Below are 23,121 nucleotides of genomic sequence, written 5' to 3'. Positions count from 1 at the left end.
GGAAAGAGGGAGAGGCAGACGTCACTTCCCCCACGGCCACCCGCCCGCTGGTTGGCCGGCTGGACGTCGTGGGAGGAGGGAGGAGAGAGGAGAGGGCGAGGGCAGGGGCGGGGCGTGGGCCGGAGGGAAGGGGGGCTCCCGTGACGTCACACACAGGGCGTGTCCTATGTAAATATGGCAGCGCAGGGGCTGCCGTTTCGGCCCCTGCCGCCTAAATACAATCTGATCTCCGGTGCTGCGGGAAGGAGTGCGGGGCTGTTGGTGAAAGCTGCGTGTCGTGCGTGTGTGGAAGGCGTAGGGAGACTCAGGGTCGTGGGGAGGCAAGTGAGCGTGTGTGTACAGTGGAAGGCGTGTGAGGGTGAGGTGGGGCGGCTGGAGAGCAAGTCATACTTACCTGGCAGGGGAGATACCATGATCACGAAGGTGGTTTTCCCAGGGCGAGGCTTATCCATTGCACTCCGGATGTGCTGACCCCTGCGATTTCCCCAAATGTGGGAAACTCGACTGCATAATTTGTGGTAGTGGGGGACTGCGTTCGCGCTCTCCCCTGATGTTTTCTGTTGAAAAGCAGACTTTTAGCGTTGGGGTGGTTTTGTTTGTGTTGTTTGGTCTTATTCTGGTGTTTTGAAATAAGGTTTTGTGTTGGTGGTGTGGGTTTTTTGGTTTTGGCGATTTCGTTACTTTTAGGTTTTTTTGGGGGGTAGGGTAGTCTGTTTAGTACTATTAGTGGCGGTTATTTTAGTAGTCGGAAAACCAAGCGGTTTTGCAGAGATATTGTTTCGCTAGTCTTTTTGGCACGTTTTGCAGTATTTTTTTGGTTGTAGCGAGTCGTGTAGTTAGTGTGAGAGAAGGAAGTTATGTAAAACTGTGCTTTCTGGAAAATTTATTTTCAGAGTTGTCTTGACTTTTTAGTTCGGTTTTATCTGCTGGTAATTACATTTTTTTAGAACTTTCCATATTTGGTTTCTTAAGAAGGCTATCCTAGAAACATCCCGGGACCTTCGTAATAAGGGGTTGGCATAGGTTAGAATTCAATAAAGCAGGCCCAAGGAACAGAGAAGCCCTAAGAAAGAGATGCAGGACAAGAGTTGTTGCTGCAAGCCTGCCTGCTGCCACATGCCCACAACATAAACCAACTGATAAATTGTATGTGTGTGCTGGTGACATCCGCTGCCCTTCTCAGGGTCTAAAAGAATATGGCATCCCTTTATATTTCCACTTTCCAAATCCATGTGTCAAGCTAACACAGAACTATGCAGGGATGGGAATTCTGGGAAATGTGCTTCCAGTTTAGGAATGAAAACTGACAAATTCACCACAGTCCACCTCTTATGGACTTGGTGCCTGTGTGGTATTCCTCCTGCTCCTTTTTAAAAACCATTCATGGTCGCCTGGGTGGCTCAGTTGGTTGAGCGACTGCCTTCAGATCAGGTCATGATCCCAGAGTCCTGGGTTCAAGTCCCACATCGGGCTCCCAGCTAGGTGGGGAGCCTGCTTCTCCCTCTGACCCTCTCCCCTCTCATGCTGTTTCTCTCTCTCTCTCTCAAATAAATAAATAAAATCTTAAAAAAAAAAAAATTCTTGACTTTCAAATAAAGCAATAGGAAAATCATGCTTTCTTCAAACAATGAAAACATGCTAGCCCTTTCCCCCAAAAGAATAAAATCCCTTGTCTTTGATGTTCACTCCTCTTCCAGTTGAATCACATTCATTCCTCCTTTTCTTCGATTAAAAGTTGACTACTATCAACAAACACATCTTATGTTAGTTAGCTGGTAGTGGGTTGGAAGAGGAAAGATAAAAATATTGGTTAATACGTACACAAAAATATTCATATCAAGATAAGGAAGAAATACCCATATTTATTACAGCCCTTACTTCTGCAACTGTACTGGTATTTATAACTGTCTTCTTCACTACTCATTCCATGTTCCCTTTGCCCCCAGCAAGCACCAACCTCAATGTTAGCAGGTATCTTGCCTGGTGGAGTTCCATAAACCCTCATTCCCAAAGTCTGGACCATTCTCTGTCTTGCCTGTACTGGATTGTTGCAGTCTTCCATTGACTTTTAATCAGAGTGCAATGAGTTCCAAAGGGTCTTCTGAGGCTTTCTTGCATTTCTCAAATATTCCTCCTTACTTCCATTGTGTAGTAGCAGCCCAGTTTTCCCTTGTGGTCAGGATCAGTCATCCCACTCAGGAAAGTAACCTTCTTTACCTGTTGATACCCTGTCCTGAGGATCCCCAAATGGCCAGGGGGCATGCCCACTTTAATACAGCCATTATTGCACCTGTTGCTGAAAGCACTTCTCTCTTGGGAACTAAGACTTCTGGATCAACAGATCCCAAAGTTACAGAGGTGGGTGGGAAGCAAAATGTTTACTAGCATATCCCTAGGGGTGAATAGTGAGAGGAGCCACTCCCATGTCTACCACTTGGTTCCCAAACCTTCGAGAAACAGCACCATCTATTGGTTGCTAATTTAGAGTATATGCAATCCTGTGAAATTTGTCCAGCTCCTCAAGGCATTGTCATCCCTCTCGCACTGAAACTGAATGTTCAAAAACACGTTCTACTGCCTCATCAGGTTAGCTGCTTCAGAGTAAAACCAATGAATGAGCATGAGCCCAGGGCAACTGTCAAATGAATTCTTGGCCAGAAGCAATGCTGTATGGAATTCCATGAAATAGAAGAGGCATTCCGGAAATACACACAGATGGTTGTTTTAGCAAAACCATTGTAGGCAGAGAAGGCAAAACCATAACAAAAGTATCTATTCCAATGAGAATAAGACTGTGGACCCCCCGCCCCGCCCCACCCATGATGCAAAGGTCCTGTGTGATCAGCCTGCCATCCTGTGGCTGACTGATATCTTCCCTTCTTGCCAACGGGGAACTGGTATTGTATCATAGGCTGAGTTGTTCTTTGCTATTGGCTTTGGGGCACTCAGTAGTGGTTGTAGCCAGGTTAGCCATGGTGAATGGAACTCATGTTGCTGAAACCATGTATACATATTCTACATATTCTGAATCTCCATTTGTGGGCCCATTGGGCAGTCCTAGAATTCCTTTTTTTTTTTTTAATTGTATTTATTTGAGAGAGAGCAGGAGGGAGGGGAGAGGCAGAGGAAGAGGGACAAGCAGGCTCCCCCCTAAGAAGGGAGCCCAATGACATGCTCCATCTCAGGACCCTGGGATCATGACCGGAGCTGAAGGCAGATGCTCTACCCACTGAGCCACCCAGGCGTCCCTTAGAATTCCCATTTGATTCTTTTTTATGATTTTCATTTTTTGTGTGTGAGATTCTCTATTAGAACACAGAACAGGGGCACCTGGGTGGTGCAGTCAGTTAAGCGTCCAACTCTTGGTTTCGGCTCGGGTCGTGATCTCAGGGTTGTTAAATTGAGCCCTGCATAGGGCTTGGAGCTCAGCACGGAGTCTGCTTGAGAATCTCTCTCCCTCTCCCTCTATCCCTCCCGTTGGTACTCTCTCTTTCTCAAAATAAATAAATAAATCTTAAAAAAAAAAAAAAAAACAGGACACTCAATGACATTGTATATTCCTTTGTATAAAGGAATTGTATATTATTTGTATAAATAATTATATAAAATATACATATATATGTATGCATATATATGTATTTTGAAGTCTGCTAAAATTAATATCCTGGGAGTTGGTTTCTCTTGACTGCTGTTTTTTTCTTAAGTATGAATTAAATGGGCCTAATTTTTTTGTTTCTTTGTATGTCTAGTACTTTTTATTGTTTATAAACACACTTTGAATGATACATTGTAGAGACTCCAGATTCTGATTATCTTCCTCCAAAGAGTGTCAATATTTGTTCTACTAAGCAATTTGATTACTAATCCATGACCTCGAATTTGTGTAGCACTGGATTTATGTTTTGTTTAGGTGGATCTTTGGAAAGTCCAAGGTGTTTCCCAAAGCTCTCTAACTTGGTGTGACTCAACCTGGAAACCCGATTCCTCTGTTAATCTTATCAGGGCTTGGTTTTAATATTTGTCAGGGAGGGTCAAGAGTAAGCCTTACACTAAGGTGTGGTTTTCACACCTAAAACAGAGCATTTCTGGAGTATCAGCTGAATGCTCAGAGTGGTAGAGTTGTTAACAAGGCCTGAATCCCAATGTTGCCAGCACTGATCTCTAGGATCTGTTGTTTTCCATCTTGTAGCATCTGTCATCTGGTAAGCCAGACTGGATAGTAGCTCTCTGCGCATGAGCAGCTCTACACTCAGCAAATGACCTGCAGGGGACCCAATGTGGACCTCTGAAAACTGGCATCTAAACTCTTTTCTCCTTTCTGATGCTCTGCTCTGAAGATTCCCATTGCTTCAGCACCCCTGATTTTGATCTCTGCCTTCACAGCTCAGTGTGAACACCATATTCTGCTGGGATTCCAGCTTGCTATACCATCATCAGATCATTTCCCCAGTCCTCTCTCAGGGAATCACAGTCTTGCACTACCTCTGTCCAGTGTCTGTAAACAGGTGCTTCACATATTTTGTCCATTTTTGTGGTTGTTTAAAGCAAGACTAATCTGGTGGTATTACTATGTTATAGTTGTGGGTAGAAGACCTGAATTCTTGCCAGTGCCTTTAAGGCAAAGGTGCCTAAAATGGCTGGCTCAGTTGATGGAACATGAGACTCTTGATCTCGGGGTTGTAAGTTTGAGCCCCAAATTGGGTGTAGAGATTACTTACAAATAAAATCTTAACATAAAAATAAAATGAAGGATTTTAGGGTTGCCTGGCTGGCTCACTCATTAGAGCATGTGACTCATGATCTTGAAGTTGTGAGTTCAAGCCCCATGTTGGGTGTAGAGGTTATTTAAAAAAAGAACAAACTTTAAAAAAAATAAAGTGCTTTCAAAAACTTTTTTAAGAAGATAAAATGAAGGATTTTACATAGATTACTGATTTCTATTTTTTAAATCCTTGTTTTATTTATTTATTTATAAAGGTTTTGTTATTTATTTGTCAGAGAGAGAGAGTGCCACACAGCAGGCAGAAGGAGAAGCAGGCTCCTGATGAGCAAGCCCTGGGATCATGACCTGAGCCAAAGGCAGACGCTTAATGGACTGAGCCACCCAGAGTTCCCTAGATTACTGATTTCTAAATAATTTGAATGCTGTTTTCCACATTTATAAATGACCTAGCTGATGGGTTTTGTTTTTACTTTAACAAATACTAAGAATGATGGACTCACTTTCAGCATGCACCACAAGGAGATCTGAGCTAAGTATCCTTTTCTCTGGGCATATTCCCATGCTTGAACTTGAAGAGTGGCAGGATATGCCACCCCAAAATATGCCACTTTGACATAAGGATTGTTTTGAGCTAAAGGCATGTGGAAAACCGCAGGTGCAAGAAGAGTGCTCTGACCTCCACTTTCCTTCCTGAAAGCAGGAGATAAAACTTCCTATACCAGGAGGAAAGAAACATCCTTGTCACATGAGACAGGAAGTCAGGGCCCAGAGAAATCTGTACAGACCTTTTAAAAAAACTTATATCTTCCTTAATCTTCCCATATATTTTGCTTTTTCACAATTGCCTCCCTTTGTTCAACCTAGTATAAAAACACTTAGGCCTACCCACTTCTTTGGATTTTCATTTTCCTATTGGACTTTCCATGTTCGTGTAAAAATGAATGGGCTTTTCTCCTATTGATCTGTCTTATGTCAACTTAATTCTCAGGCCCATTTGGAGTCCCTAAGACAGTAGAGGTAAAGTTTTGCCTTACCTAATAGATTCTCCTAGGACTAAAAAGAGAAGATTAGCAAAAGGACAACTGTAAGGTGCCTGGTCCTGGTAGAAGGAACGTTGTGTAGGCCTAGTAGACCTAGTAGAAAATGCCAGAATTCCCAGAATCAGATGAGTGGAAGAGTGAGAGGCTGCTTTGAAAGACAAAGATTGGGAGGGGAGGCCCAGAAAGACAAGCTGTCCTTAGTGGGGACCAGTCCCTGGAATGTATCTCTTTTCTTTTCTTCCCCAATTCTGTAGCTCTTAGTTCTGAATCTTACTTCCCATTCTCTTCCCCACCCTTGCTCCTGGGTGCACCGGGTCTTTTCTCCCAAGCACACAGATTTTAAACCTTTTTTCTACAGAGGACTCCTTTTTTGATCTGCTGAAACCTGCACATGCTTCTTGGAATAAGGCTTTTAAAGATTTATTTATTTTGGGGGGGGCAGAGAGAGAAAGAATGTTAAGCAGACTCCTGGCTGAGCCCAGAGCCCCACACCAGGCTCAATCTCACCACCCTGAGATCATGACCTGAGCTGAAATCAAGAGTCCCAGGCTTAATCACCTGAGTCACCCAAGCGCCCCAGGAATAAGGCTTTTAATGCGTAGAACAGAACATTTAAAATTACAAGCGAAATCAGTCACTTTCAAATCCAGTTGTCTTTGTGCCTTTTCCCATAGTTTGATAGCAGAGGGAATGAGGTAGCCTCTGAGCTGGGCAGCTGAGCTTATGCAACCAACCTTCCATGCGCCGACTCAAGACGATCCTAGAGTTGGGGTGGTAAAGAATAAGAATCTTGGGTTGTGCCAGTCTCAGAGAAAGTGAATCAACTGGACTTCATTACCCTTTACCATCCAAACTGAAAAAAAGTAGTGGCCCTGGGAGCCGAGATCCAAGGGAAGGGACCGCGCGCCCCCTCGTGGCCACCTCGGGGATCCGCACGGTACCGGCCACCGCGGGTGCCCAATCCCAAAACAATCAAATAAAATGCACTGGACGCTGGGCGATGCTCAAGACCTTAAAATTAGAAGTCGAGAGCGCTACAAACTGAGCTAGCAAGACGACGAGAAGTAGATGCACTTCTTTTCCTCCTAGCCGCTTGGAATCGTTGCCCAAATGTAAAATACCTGAGCCAAGACCTCGGCGTGTTGCTGACCAGGAAATAGGTTTGTAGAGAGTTTAATGAATTTCCTCCTGCCCACCGCTGATTGGCACTAAATCACAATCCCAGCCTAGGATCTTCCTACTTCTGAGCTCAAGGAGGGACCAGCGTAGTGGATAGAATAGTGCTGCGTGGAGACGGGGTCCGGCTGAGGGAGCAATCCAGCACCCTCACCCACCCCCTGGCCTTTTAGAAGGGCCTCTCCTGGTGCTAGTTTGCCCCCAGACTGAACCCCAGACTTCCATGGAAAGGACGTCCAGGATAAAGAGGTTTTCAATCCATCCCAATAGGTCCCACCGAGACTTACCACGGATCCTCACCTCCTCGGCCCTGTTACTGGAATTTTCCAACCCTCCACGACAATCGTGGGCGCTTTTCTCCAAGTTCTTTAAAGGCACGGATGAAAGTTGACGTGACACCAAGTGCACTTTCTGTGCCCCAGCCCCGCGTGTTCTCCGCCTCTTCTTTGGGGGCTGTTGGGGACTGAGACTCAAAGGAGCACACAAATTAATAAATACAGTGTTATGAGCTACGTTTATAAAGAAAAAAAATACCCGAGTGCATGCTTGCAGGTCGCCCGCAAATGGCTACAAAGCTACAGGGAACTTTCAGCCCTGTTCATGTGGGATTAAAGCGACAGCTGTCATCGTCTTACTCAATACAAGCATTACTCTTTACTCCAGTAATAATAGTAAATTCACTCGGACACCCTGTTCTTTGGAATTTTTTATCAGCCTCTCCTACCGTTGCCTACCGTGCACCTCCTTGAAGTACAGACGGTTGGTCACATTCGTCCACATTCCGCTGCAGGGTGCAGGGGCACGGAGGGGGAGCGCGCAGCCGGCTCCGGGCCAGGGGCGAGGGGCTGGGGCCGGGCCGGGGCCCCCGGGGGCGGGGGGCGGACGGCTTGCAGCGTTTCCTCCCTTCCTCCCGGGAGCAGGGACTGTGGGCCCCCCAGCAGCTCCGAGGCCCGCGTTCGGGAAGTCGCCAGATCCAAAGGGTGACATCTCACGGCGCTGCCGTCTTTAAACTAAGCATTTAAAAGAGGAATATCTGTCTTTTCGGAGTCAGAGCACCAACCGCACACAAGAGACGGCAAGTGGCGGGTGATTGAAATTAAGGAAAATCGGCATTTTCAGTTTTCTGCGCCTTTTTGTTTAGCGGCTGGAGTGCTCGCGCCCTCTCCCCGGCGCCTCACCAGGCTGCCCCACGCGCCCTCGCTTCCTTCTCGTCTCCGGCTTCCGCGGTTCAGCCCTGGACACCGCAGCCCCGGACCGCCGAAGTCGGACTGAGGCTGCGTGGCTCGCCAGGGTGCGGAGCTCAGTTGCGTCCTAGTGCGCTCGAGTCCAGAGTCGGGGTCTTCGCCGCGCTCTCGGTCAGCTCTGGAAACAAACGCGCGTCCGCCTCGGAGAAACCTTTGCCGTCTTCCCTCTCCCGAGCCCCTCGTAGGACTAAAAGTTGAAAAGCCCACACTGGAATTCTTGGCTCCCCTCGGCCCCCACGGCGGAATGGATCCTTCACCAAGCATTTAGGGAGTGCCTACTAGGTGCCCTGGGGCGCGGCGTGCATCGCGAGCCACGCCCGGCCCTGCCGCGTTGCAGCGAGGGGGGTCAGTGGGGGTAGCGCCCTTCTCACGCGCGCCCCTGGTCCTGCGGGGACTCGCTGTGAGAGCCACGAGTCAGTCGGAGCTAAGAATGGGAAGGTGGATGACTTCAGCGCCAGAGGCTGCGGGCGACCCCTGGAGCCAGGCGGCTCTGGAGGCGGCGAGGAGCAGGCGGAGAGGCGGGGGGTCCGGCGTTGGGCTCCCCGAGTTCCCCAGGTGACTGGCCCCGTATCGATGTTCAGACATGCCCAGTGACACGACCCGTGGCCTCAGTGTCTCCCGCGCCTCCGGTTTCCGGAGTGGGAGAATGAGAAGATGTCCCTAGCCAGAGGTTGGAAAAGCAATTTCTGAGATCAGGAAATGAGTTTAGGAAGAACGGTTTCCGTGTCTCTGTGGCGCAATCGGTTAGCGCGTTCGGCTGTTAACCGAAAGGTTGGTGGTTCGAGCCCACCCAGGGACGGTCTCTTTTACTAGCAACTTGCAACCTTAGGTTACCTGTTAGTGAACTTATTTATCCTCGGAGTCCTCTGGACTTCTGTCCACTTTAAATCAGACGCCCAAGTATGCTGCTGGAAGACTCAAGTTGCATAAAAGTGCCTAAAAGAAGGATTTTTTCAGCAAAGGTATTTTTTTCAATAGCCCGCGTCTGGGCCTTACTTATCCCAGAGACACTGCAGAGCCCCTCACTTCCCGAAGCTGGGTTTTTACAACTGCACATCCTGGAAACTAAGAAATCCCCAAAATTGAGAACAACAAAACCCTTCTTCACTTGGGGTGAAGCCTCTAGTCCCGGGTGGAAATTTTGGTTCTCCCACCATGTGGCTTAAACAAATTATGAATTTTCTGTGCCTCAATTTCTTTGTCTATAAGAGGGGGCAAATAGGAGTACTTCCCTCATGGATTAATTTAAATGTTAATGAGATATGCACATAAACCATTTGACCACTTAATAAATGTTTATTAAACATTAGCTACTATAACTCTTTTCAGGGACGTCTCATCACCATTTCTGTTATTTACTTCATCCTCTTAAATAAATGCATATCTTTTCATGGTATGGATGGGTTATTGTATATACAAACATTCCTTAATTGTGACACGACATTGATTCTAATGTTTACTGTTATAAATGCTTGTTCAGAGAACATCCTTATACAAATATCCTTATCGCTTACACATGGATTTCCCTAAAAGAGATTCCTGGAAGTGGACTTTCCTAATGAAAGTATTTGTCATTGCTAATTTTGCTAATTCCTGACTGATGGCCCTCCAAAGAAGCTGTACCTAGTCATACCCCCACATTCTAAGAGAACGCTCTTTTCTTGGCAACCCAAACTGACATTTACTAGCAGTACAAATCCATCACTTTTGCTTGGGGAATGTTATTGCTTGTTGGTCTCACACATTGCTGAGTTTTGCCGGTGAGGGGCTGGTGCTCCCACAGTCTCCTTTGTTCTCTTGGCCCCTGGGGATCCTGGGGAAGTGGTTCACACTGTTGGATTCATAGGACTGTAGAGCTACAGGTCCCAGTGTTCCTGTGGCAGAGAGCCCAGGCTTCTGCTGCTGAAGAAGAACCAAGAACTCGCCCTTCAGAGTGGGTGGGACCTTCGTGGGTGGTCCTGAGCCAAATAAAAATTGGAAAGGAGAGATATTTAAAATTTTCATCAGATTGCGACTTCAGATGATGGATCTTTTAATTTTTTTTCTTACGGCAGCAAGAGGAGAGACTGCATTCTCAGGACTTGATTTGGGGGAACTTAGTAATGGTGGCTATTCTGTTGATCTTGTGGAATTGTTCCCTCTATGCTGGTATATGTGACACTTGTTATAAAACCTTGTCTGGTGAGCTGAGGTGAACAAGTAGCTAAAGGAATCTTATAGAAAACAGAAATGGGGAGGCATTCTCAAACAGATTTCTAAAGTCTTATTTTGATCTTTTCAGAGGTTTTGGGTGGTGTCCTAGCTGAGGCTGCTATAACAAAATGCCATAGATTCGGTGACTTAAACAACACGCATTTATTTCTCACAGTTCTGGAGACTGAAAAGTCAAAAATCAAGGTGGTGACCCACTCAGCTCTTGGTGAGGCCCCTTCCTGGCTTGCAGGTGACTGCCTTCTCAGTGTGTCTTCAGAGGGCAGAGAGAGGAGGATCTGGTGACCTTCATATTTCTTTTTTTTTTTTTTTAAGATTTTATTTATTTATTTGAGACAGAGAGAATGAGAGAGACAGAGAGCACATGAGAGGGGGGAGGGTCAGAGGGAGAAGCAGGCTCCCCACCGAGCAGGGAGCCCGATGCAGGACTCGATCCAGGGACTCCAGGATCATGACCTGAGCCGAAGGCAGTCGCTTAACCAACTGAGCCACCCAGGCGCCCCTGTATTTCTATAAGGTCCCATCATGGGGTGCCACCCTCATGACCTCATCTAAACCTATTTACCTCCTAAAGGCTTCACCTCCTAATACCATCACACTGGGGGTCAGGGCTTCAGCATATGAATTTGGGAGGGACACATTCAGTCCACAACAGGTGGTAACATAAAGAGGCATTTCCTGAGTGTTTAAAATGCCCTTTATATAAAGTGACCAGATTGCAGACTTGAGAACAATCACTTGCAGGTAGGAGCAGGACTTGTCCTGTAGTTCTTTGATCTTTTCCTCCTAGAGGAATTGTGTGTGTATTTGTGTGTGTGTGTGTGTGTGTGTGAGAGACAACAGAAAATGAAGGGTTTATAGAAAGATACATGAAAAAAATTCTTAATTTCCTCTGCTCAAGCTCCAAGTTCCCAAAGGCAAGATACTAACCTGATTATTTATAATAAACAATTTTATTTTTAATAAAGCAAAACAATTGTATTTTTCAATAAAGTCAACAAGCATGGCTTATTTACTTTTAGAACAAAGTAACTACCTCCTTTATAAGTATAGATTAAAAACCTCAGATGAACCAGGCTATCTTCTTGTGCTATAACTTAGACTTGCCTATAGTCTGCTGAAGCCACAGGGCAGGCTATTAACCCCCAGTCCAGTCCCCTGACAACGTGGGCAAGCCACATACTCTGGGAAATTCTTAAAGCATCATGATCCAGAAGTTCCACAGGATTTTCTTTCCTTTCTTCCTTCCCTGATCTGCTTGTCTGCTCTGAGCTGGAAGCTCACAGATACTAATACCCCCCCCTCCAAAAAAAAAAAAATCTTAAAAAAAATTCCTGCTTTTCAAGATTCTAGTCACATTACCAGTATTTTTATGGAAAAGAGAATCCAGCTATGGTATGAAAAACATACATCAGTTATAGAACTTTGTTTTAATGAAATTGAGAGCTCTGATAAGAAAATGGGGTTCTGATAAAGATGGGAGGAAAATTTAACCTAGGGTCTATAATGATCTAAGGGAAAGAAAGATTGAACCAAATACTTACGCAGCTCCAGTTCAGACATCACACAGGTCTAAAGACAACAAGCCGATATGCTCAAGTCAGTGAGATAATTCAGGAAATACAAAATCTTTTTGAAAAACTTATTTGACACCAAAATGCAGCTAATGATGAAATTATTTTACAATGAAAATCTCAGAAACAGAACGGTACCACACAAAGCATGAATCCTACTGGAAACTAGGGACTTCAGTTAATCATAATGTATCAGTGCTGGCTCAGTTGTAACAAACGTCCCACACCAATGCAGGGGATTAATAATAGGGGAGACAGTGGGGGTGGAGGAGAGGGCGTACTTTCTGTTCTGTTTTTCTGTAAACCTAAAACTGCTCTAAGAACTAAAGTCTATTAACTTGTTTACAAACCTCAAGAATGAAAGGCCATCTTTGCTTGGTATTCTGCATCTGTCGCTCCAGATCCCTTCTCACCATTATCCGCTTTACTATCTGCTCCAGAGAGTTAATCTTTTTGAACTGCACAAAAGCGCCTCTGCCCCCTGGCCTCCTGTTGGCTACAGCCCATGGGATGCATTGAATAGGGCTGGCAGGGTGGGAAGAATAGGAGGCCAGGGGAGCTCTTTCCTGCAGGCTGACAGTGACTGCGTTCTTTGCTATGCCTCAAAGCCACAGCTGTTGTCTGGTGGACTGGACTGCAGCCTGGGCTACAACTGTCACTTCTCCAGGTTCCAGAAACATCTGTCTCCCCTTGCCCTGTCAGGCCTAGTCATGGGTCTCCACTGTTGCTACTGCTGGGATACCACACCATCTTTTCCCGCGTGGGGCCCAGGAAGCCTGAGCTGGGAAGTCCCAGGAAGTCCCCCTAACCCTCAGCAGGGCTGGCCTTCAGAGAGCCTCAGAGAATTTGCCACCAAAGCCTCAGGGAGGTCACCACATCTCTGTTCAGCTCGTTGACTTTAAGTTCTTTTATTCAGTGATTGGTTATTTCCATCTCTGAAAACAGATACTGTTAATTCTTCATTTCCTAGTTTTAGGCACTTTCTCTCTCGCCTACCTACTCCCTCTACAGTTACCACTGTGTGTGCACACGTGTGCAAACACACGTCCCACTTCCCTGTCTTCCCAATTGTGAGGGTTAATTTTATGTGTCAACTTGGCTAGGCCGTGGTACCCAGATATTTGGTCAAACATCAGTCTAAATGTTCTTGTGAAGGTATTTTTTAGATGAGATTAACATGTAAATAAGGAGACTTTGAGTAAAAGGGATTACTCTCCATAATAAGATTGGGTCTCATCTAATCAATCAAAGGCCTTAGGGGAAAAAGACCAAGGTCCCCCAAGGAGGGAGGAATTCTGCCTCCAGACCCTGCCTCAAGGTTAGAGCTACAATATCAACTCTTCCCTGGGTCTCCAGCCTGCTGGCCTATCCTGAAGATTTTGGATTTATCAGCCTCCACAATCATGTTAATTCCTTAAAACAAAAATTTCTCTCTTTCTCAATAGATAAATATAGATATATAGATATAGGCATAGAGATTTTATATACACACATATATATCTCCTAGGTATGTATATATATTTATATATTTTCTGTTGGTTCCATTTCTCTGGAGAACTCTAATACATCTATATACTTACATCATAATTCTGATGAGATCAATGATTATTATTTTAAATCACATAATTTAATGTGATCAATTTTTGTGGAACATTTTCTCCTGGCTTTAACAATTACCTTATTTTTCCATTTGCTTAGTTTTCCATGCATTTATTACTAAATCATAACCGGTTTCTTTCTAGTTCTGTAAATCTCCCCTCAACACATTGAAACACACAGTTTTGTTTCATTTGTTTTTGTTTTTGTTTTCAAAGAAATCTCTCCTGGCACACTCCTATCTCCTCCAGTCTGGACCACTTGATCGATAGGCCTTCCCCACAGCTATCATCATAATACCTCCCTTTACTTCACCATCATCTTGGGGTTTCCATTGCCTCTTTCTTTTGTTAGGTCCTCTGCTTCATGCGTTACAAGTGGTCTTCTTTCTTCCTTCCTTCCTTCCTGTTAATGGTGTATATCCTCCAATAACTTCTGTAGAGAATTGCTTAAGAACTAAACTCTTTGAGACATTGTATGTCTGAAAATGTATTATATCCATATCCATTAATTGATATTTTGCTAAATAGAGAATTTTATTTTATTTTTTTAAGATTTTATTTATTTTTTTGACAGAGAGAGACACAGCCAGAGAAGGAACACAAGCAGGGGGAAGTGGGAGAGGGAGAAGCAGGCTTCCCACTGAGCAGGGAGCCCAATGCGGGGCTTGATCCTAGGACCCTGGGATCATGACCTGAGCCAAAGGCAGACGCTCAATGACTGAGCCACCCAGGTGCCCCATAAATAGAGAATTTTAGGTTGAAATCATTTTCCCTCAGATTTTTCAAGGCATTGCTTCGTTGTTTTCTATTTTCTAGAGTTGCTGTTAAGAAAGAAAAAATAGCTCTTCACTGCTGTCAGCTTAGAACTGGCCTGACTCAAACACCTGGGCTGTGATGTTCTCCAGTTAAAACTAAAAAATTTCTCAGAACACCAATATCAGACAAAACCACTAATCATGATGAAGCAAAGGGAAAAAAAAAAAAAAAAAACTACTTCATGATTGTCTGAAGGCAGAGAACTGTCAAACATCCCCTGAACTGAGAAGGCACTTTGAGATGGAAAAACAAATCAGACAACAGTTGACACTGAGTTTTTATATTGGGTAACTTACTGGCGGGAAGGATTGGCCCATGATCCAGTCAGCTGCTCAGCTCTTCTCCACAAAAATCCAGACCTTCACTCACAGATCCTATAAGGAGATGGGACCTGAGGGAGAGCATAACAGTGAGATCCAAGTGTACACGCAAATGTGATTAATAGCTAACATTAACAGACCTCTTGGTGCCATCTGTGCATCAGGAGGCCAAAACTATGTTATCGAAGTTTGTATCTTAATGGACCTGCTGTAGGCCATAACAGAACTAACTCTTGGTGCTCTTGTCTCCTCTGTGATCACAAGACATGTACAGTAATCTTTGGGGTGAAGGGCAGCTTCTGAAGAACATAACACTAGAATGAGCACCAAGTGGACAAGTCAAAATGCTGGCCAAAAATGGAGTCAGTATGGCCAGCATTCCTACAATGATCATGTCTGAGCATGAACGGAACACAGTCCAAACCACAAAAAATGACCAAACTTCCCGTTCCTTTCCCAACCACTAGTAGTAACTGTTGCTTCTTTACCAATTTCATATTTGGCTCTGTTCCACTCCTCCCACTTTCTGAATAAAAATTATTAAGATTTCCAAAGGTAGAATTGCCCCCACAGTTCCCCACGGTGTATGTTGTCTCTCTTGTTGCAATAAGCCAAAAATCCAACTTTGTTTGATCACAGGTTTGTCCCTGATGGTTATATAATGGAGCGCATCGGCACTGTAGAGAAGGCAGATGCCATTCTGATTCTTGACTATTTACATTAAACTGTTCTCTCACCTCCCTTCCCAAAAGCTTACAGGATCTCTCCTCTTTGTCCCTACTGTTTTGAAACGGTTTCATCTATTTTTATCCACTATACTGGGCACTTAATGGGCCCTTTCAATAGGGGAATTTGGATTTCTTGTGTATCACTCCAGAGATATTTACGTATATACAAGTAAAATTGTCAATCTCTTGCAACCACCATTACCCTTTTGATACAAATGATTGCACATTATAAGACTGTTCCTTTGGAATCTTCACTTGATTTATGTCTCAGTGAATGTAAGTTAGCTTTTGCTATATAACAAGCCATCTCAAACTTATTGACTTAAAATAACAATAATTTATTACTTTTTAGGGCTTCTGTGAGTTGGAAGTTTTTCTGTTCTGGGCCATCTCATTTGGGGCTGGTTGGTATAGGATGGCTCAATCACTTGTCTGGGGCACAGCTGAATGGACTAGAAGAGCGGGGATGGATCTTTTTCTCCTTGTGATCTCTCCAGCAGACTAGCTTGAGGGTCTTCAGATCATGGTCTCAGGATTCCAAATTTAAGCCCCAGTGTGCAAGCATTTTTCAAGCCTGCGCTTGCCTCAGGTTTGCTAAGGCACCAGCATTGGCCCAAGCAAGTCACAGAGCCAATCTTGTATACAGACCGGTGGACAAATAAGCTCCACCTCCTGGTGGGAGGAGCTGCAAAATATTAAACCATTTCTTTTCAGTCACACCATATTGGAATATCAGGAGCTTCCTCATTCTTTTTTACAGGTAGCTGAACCATATTTCATTGTGTAGTTGTATATTTAGTTGTATATTTAGTTACTCCCCCAAATGGTGGACATTTAGAGAGGTTTCCAGTCTTTTACTTAATGAAAAATGCTCCATGAATAACCTTGAATATGTTTAATTTCACACATGTGTAGGAATAATGGGATAAATTTCTAAATGGATTTTAAAAAGGTCAAAAGTGTTATTTCAGTGTTGTTTTAAATTGCATTGCTTTCATTAATAGCAATCTTGAATGTTGAGTACCTTTATGAGCAACAGAAACGAGTATTTTCTGTTCTATATATGTTTGCTATTTTTATTGGGTTGTTGGCTTATTTCTTGTTGGTTTGTAGTTCTGTAAATATTAGGGAAATTAGCCTTTTGTATATATGTGTGTTCTACGAATGTAGATGTTGGGTATGGTTTGGTGAAGTTGCTGCAGCCACAGGAGAAGAGAAGCAGGCTTGAAAGGAAGAAGTTTATTATACTCACAGTCCCAAAGAGGGGGGTCATGTTGTGCAGCAGAGGGCCACAGAGGGGCATAACCAGCAGGGTGCTCGGTTTCACAGGTGGGGAGTAGAGACAGGAGGACCTGTGGGCCAAAGTCTTTACTGGATCTTGCGTGGGGTCCACGGAAAGCAAACCAAGAGAGGTGGGAACGGAAGGTTAGGGGTGAGGGAGAAGGGAAGAGAGGAAGGGGAAGTTAGAGTCCAGCAGTTGGGTTTGTTATCAAGGGGTTTCAGCTGTTTTGGGGTGTGAGTTCACAATTAGGGCAACGAGAAGGATGCTAACCACCAAAGCATGAACTTAAAATGGAGGATTTTTAACGCAATGCGAGTTGCAAATATTGCCCCAAATTTGTTATTTGTGTTTGGACTTCACTTAGGCAGATATCATTCGATTTATATAGTCAAATTCATTGATATTTTCTCTCAGGACTTGTGAGTTTATATCATAGAACAGCTTTTTTCACATACACACCAAGATAATAAAATAATTGTTTAATGTGTCTACAAGAACTTTTATGTTCCTCTTTACTATTTAAATCTTTGATTGATTTGGAATTTACCCTTATGTAAAGGGCATGATATTCACTGACCATTATTTTTCCCTAGACACTTACCTATTCAAAACTGTTCATTAGAATTATTGGTTCAAGATCCTCTTTCTAATATATTACATTTCCTTATTATTTTGGTATATTTCTGAATTCTTGTGCCATTTATTACTGTTGATTCATACATGATATCTTACTATTTTAATTAATATAATTACTATTTCATAGAATTAGTCCTTCCTTATTGCTCTTTCTTTTAAAAAAAGAATTTCCCTGAGTATTTCTGCTTGTTTCTCTTCCATTTAAACTTCAGAATTCTATTGTCCAGTTTGAATTCTAAAAAGCTCTTTTTGATATTCTTAGAAAAACCATGTTAACTTGAGACAGCCGATTTAAGGAGAGATGTTATCTTTGTGACGTTGAGTCTCCCAGCCAAGAACATGGTATATCTTGGTTGACAGGGAAGGAGGCTGCCCTGATGCAGTGGTCCCTGAACTTGAACGTTCACCTAAATCACCTACAGCGCTTAAGTCACAGGTTGTTGGGCCAGCCCCTGGTTTCTGATTCCGCAGATCTGAGGTGGGGCTTGAGAATCTGCATATCTCACAAGTTTGTCCTGGCACCACACTTTGAGAATAACTGGCCTAATGTATTGATCATCTCGGAGCCGGTTGGTGGGAGACTGAAGCATATTTACAAACTTAAAAAAAAAGCAGGACTGTTAAAAGGATCCTTAGGGAAAGGAGGCGGACGACTTGTATGAGGAGTTAAATGTCCTCCTCGTCGTTGTGGAGAAGCCTCTTGACCTGTGCCAAACTTGGCTTCCCCTCGCCTTGAAAAGCAACTGAAGCCAGACCACCCATTCCAACACTGAAAGGGACTTGGCAGGGACAAATGTAGCGCAAACAAGTTCAGGCTTTCCCGGGCAGAACAGAGTTCTCCAGTGAGTCAGTAACTATCTCAACACCCGCGGGCGCGGCGCTGCAGGGGGCCCCCAACAAGCCTCCGGCAGGCTGCAGCGGGGGCTCCCCCCTGCAAGCTCTCGCCTGCGCCCCTCCCCGCCCCCGCCTTCCCCCCTCCGGCTCTTCCGCGTCTCTCCCCCGCCTCCCCAGATGCCATTCCAGGGCATTCCCCTTTTCCCGCCCCGCTTCGGGATCTTAGTAAATGAGTTGTATTTTACAGCCCTTTGCGGCTAATGAACGCTTCAAAACCTGAAGAGCAAAGACAGGTGCTCCTTGGCACCTAGCGGAGAACATTTTAACTAGCTGAGAAAGCCCTTCAAAAAACCTCATCCAAAATTTACCCCCACCAAGCAGAAGAGAAGGAGAGTGTTCCCATCCGGTCCGGTCCTAAGGCGTCTTCTTGGTGGAGAAGAGTCGTGGTAGGACGGAGGGGGAGCCCCGCGGGTCAGGACTGGGAGCTGCTCCGGCTCCTGTCACCTTCGCACCCCCGGAGAGGCTCCTCCCATCCCCCCCCCCCCCCCCCCCCGCCGTAGGTTTGAGACCCTTGGTCTCAACGACCAGGATCCCCGGTTCGGATTCCTCATTTCTGTTCAATTTGGAGCAAATAGAGGAGATTTTGGAAGTTGTTACCGAAATTAAAGACAACAGTGGCCGCAATAGCTAATTATAAGTCACAATTGTTGGTTGCCAAAAGAGGATTTAATAGAAATAGAAAAATAACCGCGTGCGCCCAACGTGGGGCTCGAACCCACGACCCTGAGATTAAGAGTCTCATGCTCTACCGACTGAGCTAGCCGGGCGCTGATGAGCCAAGGCGTCTCAGAGACAGGATGTATGGTCCAGATACACACTAGTGACAGAGACCGCAGGGTCTAGGATTTTGTGAACAGAATAGTAGCTTTTTGCTACCTGGACCGAGGCTCCGAGAGAGTGGTGGGGACTGCGTGGGGCCAGGCGGCCTCCCAGAGGACGGGGAATCAGGAGTCCTAAAACCTCCATGTTTTCTCAAAGTCCGCGTGGACCGGATCATTTTGACAGCCCGGTGTCTGGCATGCGGACTCCTGAGGAGGAGGCGAAAGAGCGCGAGGGAACGGGGATGAGAGGTGCAAAGAGCCGGGGGAGCAGGTGGGGCACGGGGACTTGCCTCCCGGGACCTTGGTGCTCCAGCCGCTGCTTCCTTCTCTTCCTAAACCGTGACGACCAGGGTGGTGGGTGGAAGTGGGGATGAGAGACGCGTCACTGGGGGCACGAATTTGTTTTTAAATACTAAAGTTTTGTGTGGCTTGAGTAAAAGACCCTATTTATTACGTGTAAACGTCCTAGCGAGATTTCAAGTCAGATGGGAGTCAGAGCCCCAGGCGATTTCACTCTACTCTCCCAACTTTCATTTCTCCAAGATCCGGTACAGGCGCTGAGTTCCGGAGTCCGAAGCAAAGGGTTCTCACCTCTGCAGCCTTAGTGGCAGCTCCGAGGCTCGCCATACCGCTCTGCAGTGCGTCCCTGCCAGAACCCGTTAGGTTGTTTGCTTTAGGTGGGCGAGCGGCGGAAGGAGCTGAACAGAAACAATTCACCCAATTCGTGGATAGCACTTCTGCAAGGTTGCTTGGAACGAAGAGAGAATTAAACTTTTTTCAACCCCTTTAAAACGTTTTATATATACATATGTTTAAAAAAAAAAAAAAGCCACCACGGAGACATCACATGCCGTGACTCGGATTCGAACCGAGGTTGCTGCGGCCACAACGCAGAGTACTAACCACTATACGATCACGGCGCGCCACCTGCCAGGCGACGCGCTCCGCTCTTATTTTATGCCCTTTGGAATAGGAGTACGTACCCCGTGCTGCCGTTTTAGTTGCCCCGTTCAAGTAATCTGCATCAATCAGAATACCAAACAAACGTTTCCACTCCACAACCTCGAAGTTTTGACCCTCGAATCTGGTTCTGAGCTCCTAAATCCCGCGTGCAGGCGCCAGTGTCGCCCTTCGGCTGGGCAGCGGGCTGCGGCCGGGGACCATCCCTTGTCGCCCCGCCTCATGCCACTTCTCTCCCTTCCAAAGAATCAAGCCGCCCCGCCCAGCGGTGCGAGAGGCCGCCCGAGGATTTTCCTGTTTACATCTCCAGCTTGTACCCTGGAATTGAGGTTTCTGTCCCCAGAGCGGTGGAACCGGAAGAGAAGGGGAGCTGGTCGAAGGCCCTCCTCTTGGTTTCTTCTTGCTTTCCTCACCGTTCCAAGTGACAGGACGCTCTCCGGCAACTGCGGGCTCTTGGGCTGACTTCCTTATTCTGATTTCTCAGTAAACCAGAGCTGCATCCGAGGATTTAGAAAATCAAATCCGAGCAGCCTCTATTTCAGACACTTCCCTAAAGGCCCCAAAAGGATAGATATCATAAACTGGTGCGACGCCAGCGGCCGAACCCAGCAGACGAGGTTGGCTCAGGGTTGCAGCTACAAAAACCCTAAAGGCTCTCTTTTAGGAGAGACTCCCTTACGAACTAATAGTCTCCAAAACCTTTCCTTCCCCAGTGGTTTATTGAATTGAACTTACTTAAAAGTTTCGGGGGAAAAGTGAAAGTGAGAAGTGCGTTGGCCGGGAATCGAACCCGGGTCAACTGCTTGGAAGGCAGCTATGCTCACCACTATACCACCAACGCAGATGTTACGGGTGTCTGATCGGTTTCCTCATGAGGAGTAATTCGTCCAGTTCTGGTCACACAATTCTTTATCTGACATTCATATTAAGAGAGATTTCTAACACAAAGCCAAAGGAGGAAGCTCTCTGGGATTTCTCCTATGGTTATATTAAAAATTCTGTGGCAGTTTCTTATTTATTCACAGGTTTTAAAAAAGTCAATTCTAATTTTTTCTATTGTCGTTTGAAGGGGGCATCTGAAATCCAGTTACGGAGTTAAGGCTCCCCTGAGGGAGTTATTAGGCATTTCAGAGTGTTTTCATAGGGCAAATGCATTAAGGTAAAGTTGCAAATCAAAAGACATAAGCATTTTAAAACTTTGGATACTATATTGCCAAATTGCTGTGTGAAAAGATAACACCAGTTTTCGCTATTACCTTACATCTGTCAATGGGATGTCATTCTTTTCATCTTCATGAAAGTTCAGGACAAAAAGTCTTATCTTAATTTGCATTTATTCTATTACTATTGAGGTTGATCATTTTTCATATTTACCAATTATTTGCATTAGTTTTGAGAATTACTAAGTCATATGCTTTGTCTATTTTTCTATTATTTGTATTATATTAATATTACTGATTTATACCACTTTGTCATTTGACTCTTAACATTCTTTATAGATAAACAGAAGTTTTCTGTTATGTAGTCTAATCCATCAGTTTTATCCTTTATGATTTCTGTCTTTGCTTTTATCTTGGAAAACCTGCTACCCAGTATTAAGATAATTATCCACTAGTGTATTTTTCTTAGCTTAGTTATTTCAGTTCTTGCATTTAATTCTTTAATTCATTTAGTATATGGTATGAGGTAGTAATTCTACTTCCGGAAATACCTAGGAAATACCTAGGATGTATCTACACAGATGTTCATCAAACTGTTACCTGCAAAGCCAAAATTTTAGGGGGAAGAAACTAAAATTCCAGAAATAGGTTAGATTAAATCCACTTTGATGAAAACCCACATGAGTTTTTCTTTTTTTAATTCTATATACATTGTACATTGCTGGTGGGAGTGTAAATTGGCACGACCTCTATAGAAGGCACACTGGCAATATCCACCCATGAAATGCACACACCTTTTGAACCAGTATTTCAATCCCTGGGCATTTAGTCCACACACATGGACGTATGTACAAGATTATTTATGGCGGCATTGTTTGTAATAGCAAAGGACTAGAAATAACCTAAGTGTCCATCAAAAGGAAGTTGGTTCAATTAATTATGGAATATCATCAATACAATGGAATACCATGTGTCATGAGGAAGAATGAGGAAACTCTTCATGTCTAAACTTCATGTATAATCTGTCTAATATATTTCTAAAATATATTGTTAAGTGAAAAAGGCAAAGTGTAGATAAAACATGTATAGATTGCTATCATTTGTGCAAGGGGGAGCATATTTAAATATATAAGTATGTATGCATGTACTTGCATTAACATAAAATATTTACATTATTATAGTTATGAAACATAACATTGGTGGCCTTATTAGAGGGAAACTAGATGGCAGAGGTAAAAATTAGGTTTGTCAGTTATAGCTTTTGCATATTTGAATCCTAAACCATGTAAATATATTTACCTTTTCAAAAACTAAATTAAAATGAAAGAAAATACCATGTTAGTGAAGAGCGTTTATTTCCATTGGCAAGTGTTGGAAATATATTAACTTTAAAAATAGCTGGAAATAAAATAGTATGAATAGCATAATTCCAATTGTTTTTAAAACTGGACGTCAGCGGTTAACATGTGGTAGAACAGTTTTTACTTTGTATATTTCTGCATTTTCTGTATTTCAGCTTTGGCGGACTGGGGAACTGACTAGGAGTAACAAAGTTAATCATTAATGGTTAAAAGAGAAAAAAAATAAAACACTTTTCCCTGACCGGGAATCGAACCCGGGCCGCGGCGGTGAGAGCGCCGAATCCTAACCACTAGACCACCAGGGAGGCTGAAGAGGTTTACTGCTAGAAACTATATGATTCTGAGTATGTGTTTCCACTTAATTATTCTGTATATTATTGCAACTGCCTTGGGTTTTGAGATTCCTGAAAACTGGGCCCTCCTCAGGTCGAAATTACTTTTTCGTGTTTTTTTTTTTTTATTGAAGTTAGAAAACCCGCTAGAGAACCCCGAAGCCTGGCTCCCAGAGCTGAGGGATGATCATAAATACACGATCACAGTCCCCAAGACCAGAGACAAGTAACCGGAGGAGACAGAG

General features: G+C 44.4%; 6 non-coding genes across 6 annotated transcripts; 2 read left to right on the top strand and 4 right to left on the bottom strand.

Annotated features, from left to right (window-relative positions):
- The first annotated feature begins 386 nt into the window (after positions 1 to 386).
- Positions 387 to 550, top strand: LOC118000405. Its single transcript, XR_004676451.1, has one exon. It is a non-coding gene; the product is annotated as a U1 spliceosomal RNA (small nuclear RNA).
- An 8,358-nt stretch (positions 551 to 8,908) lies between these two features.
- On the top strand, positions 8,909 to 8,982 carry TRNAN-GUU. The gene has a single exon. It is a non-coding gene; the product is annotated as a tRNA-Asn (tRNA).
- A 9,954-nt stretch (positions 8,983 to 18,936) lies between these two features.
- On the bottom strand, positions 18,937 to 19,009 carry TRNAK-CUU. The gene has a single exon. It is a non-coding gene; the product is annotated as a tRNA-Lys (tRNA).
- Positions 19,010 to 19,911: 902 nt separating this feature from the next.
- TRNAH-GUG lies at positions 19,912 to 19,983 on the bottom strand. The gene has a single exon. It is a non-coding gene; the product is annotated as a tRNA-His (tRNA).
- Positions 19,984 to 20,792: 809 nt separating this feature from the next.
- TRNAG-UCC lies at positions 20,793 to 20,864 on the bottom strand. Its single transcript has one exon. It is a non-coding gene; the product is annotated as a tRNA-Gly (tRNA).
- A 1,913-nt stretch (positions 20,865 to 22,777) lies between these two features.
- On the bottom strand, positions 22,778 to 22,849 carry TRNAE-CUC. Its single transcript has one exon. It is a non-coding gene; the product is annotated as a tRNA-Glu (tRNA).
- Between the last annotated feature and the right edge of the window lie 272 nt (positions 22,850 to 23,121).

Source organism: Mirounga leonina, unplaced genomic scaffold (genome assembly GCF_011800145.1).
Source record: "Mirounga leonina isolate KUSES-001 unplaced genomic scaffold, KU_Mleo_1.0 Mir_493, whole genome shotgun sequence".
NCBI lineage: Eukaryota > Metazoa > Chordata > Mammalia > Carnivora > Phocidae > Mirounga > Mirounga leonina.
This window is presented reverse-complemented; position numbering and strand designations above follow the sequence as displayed.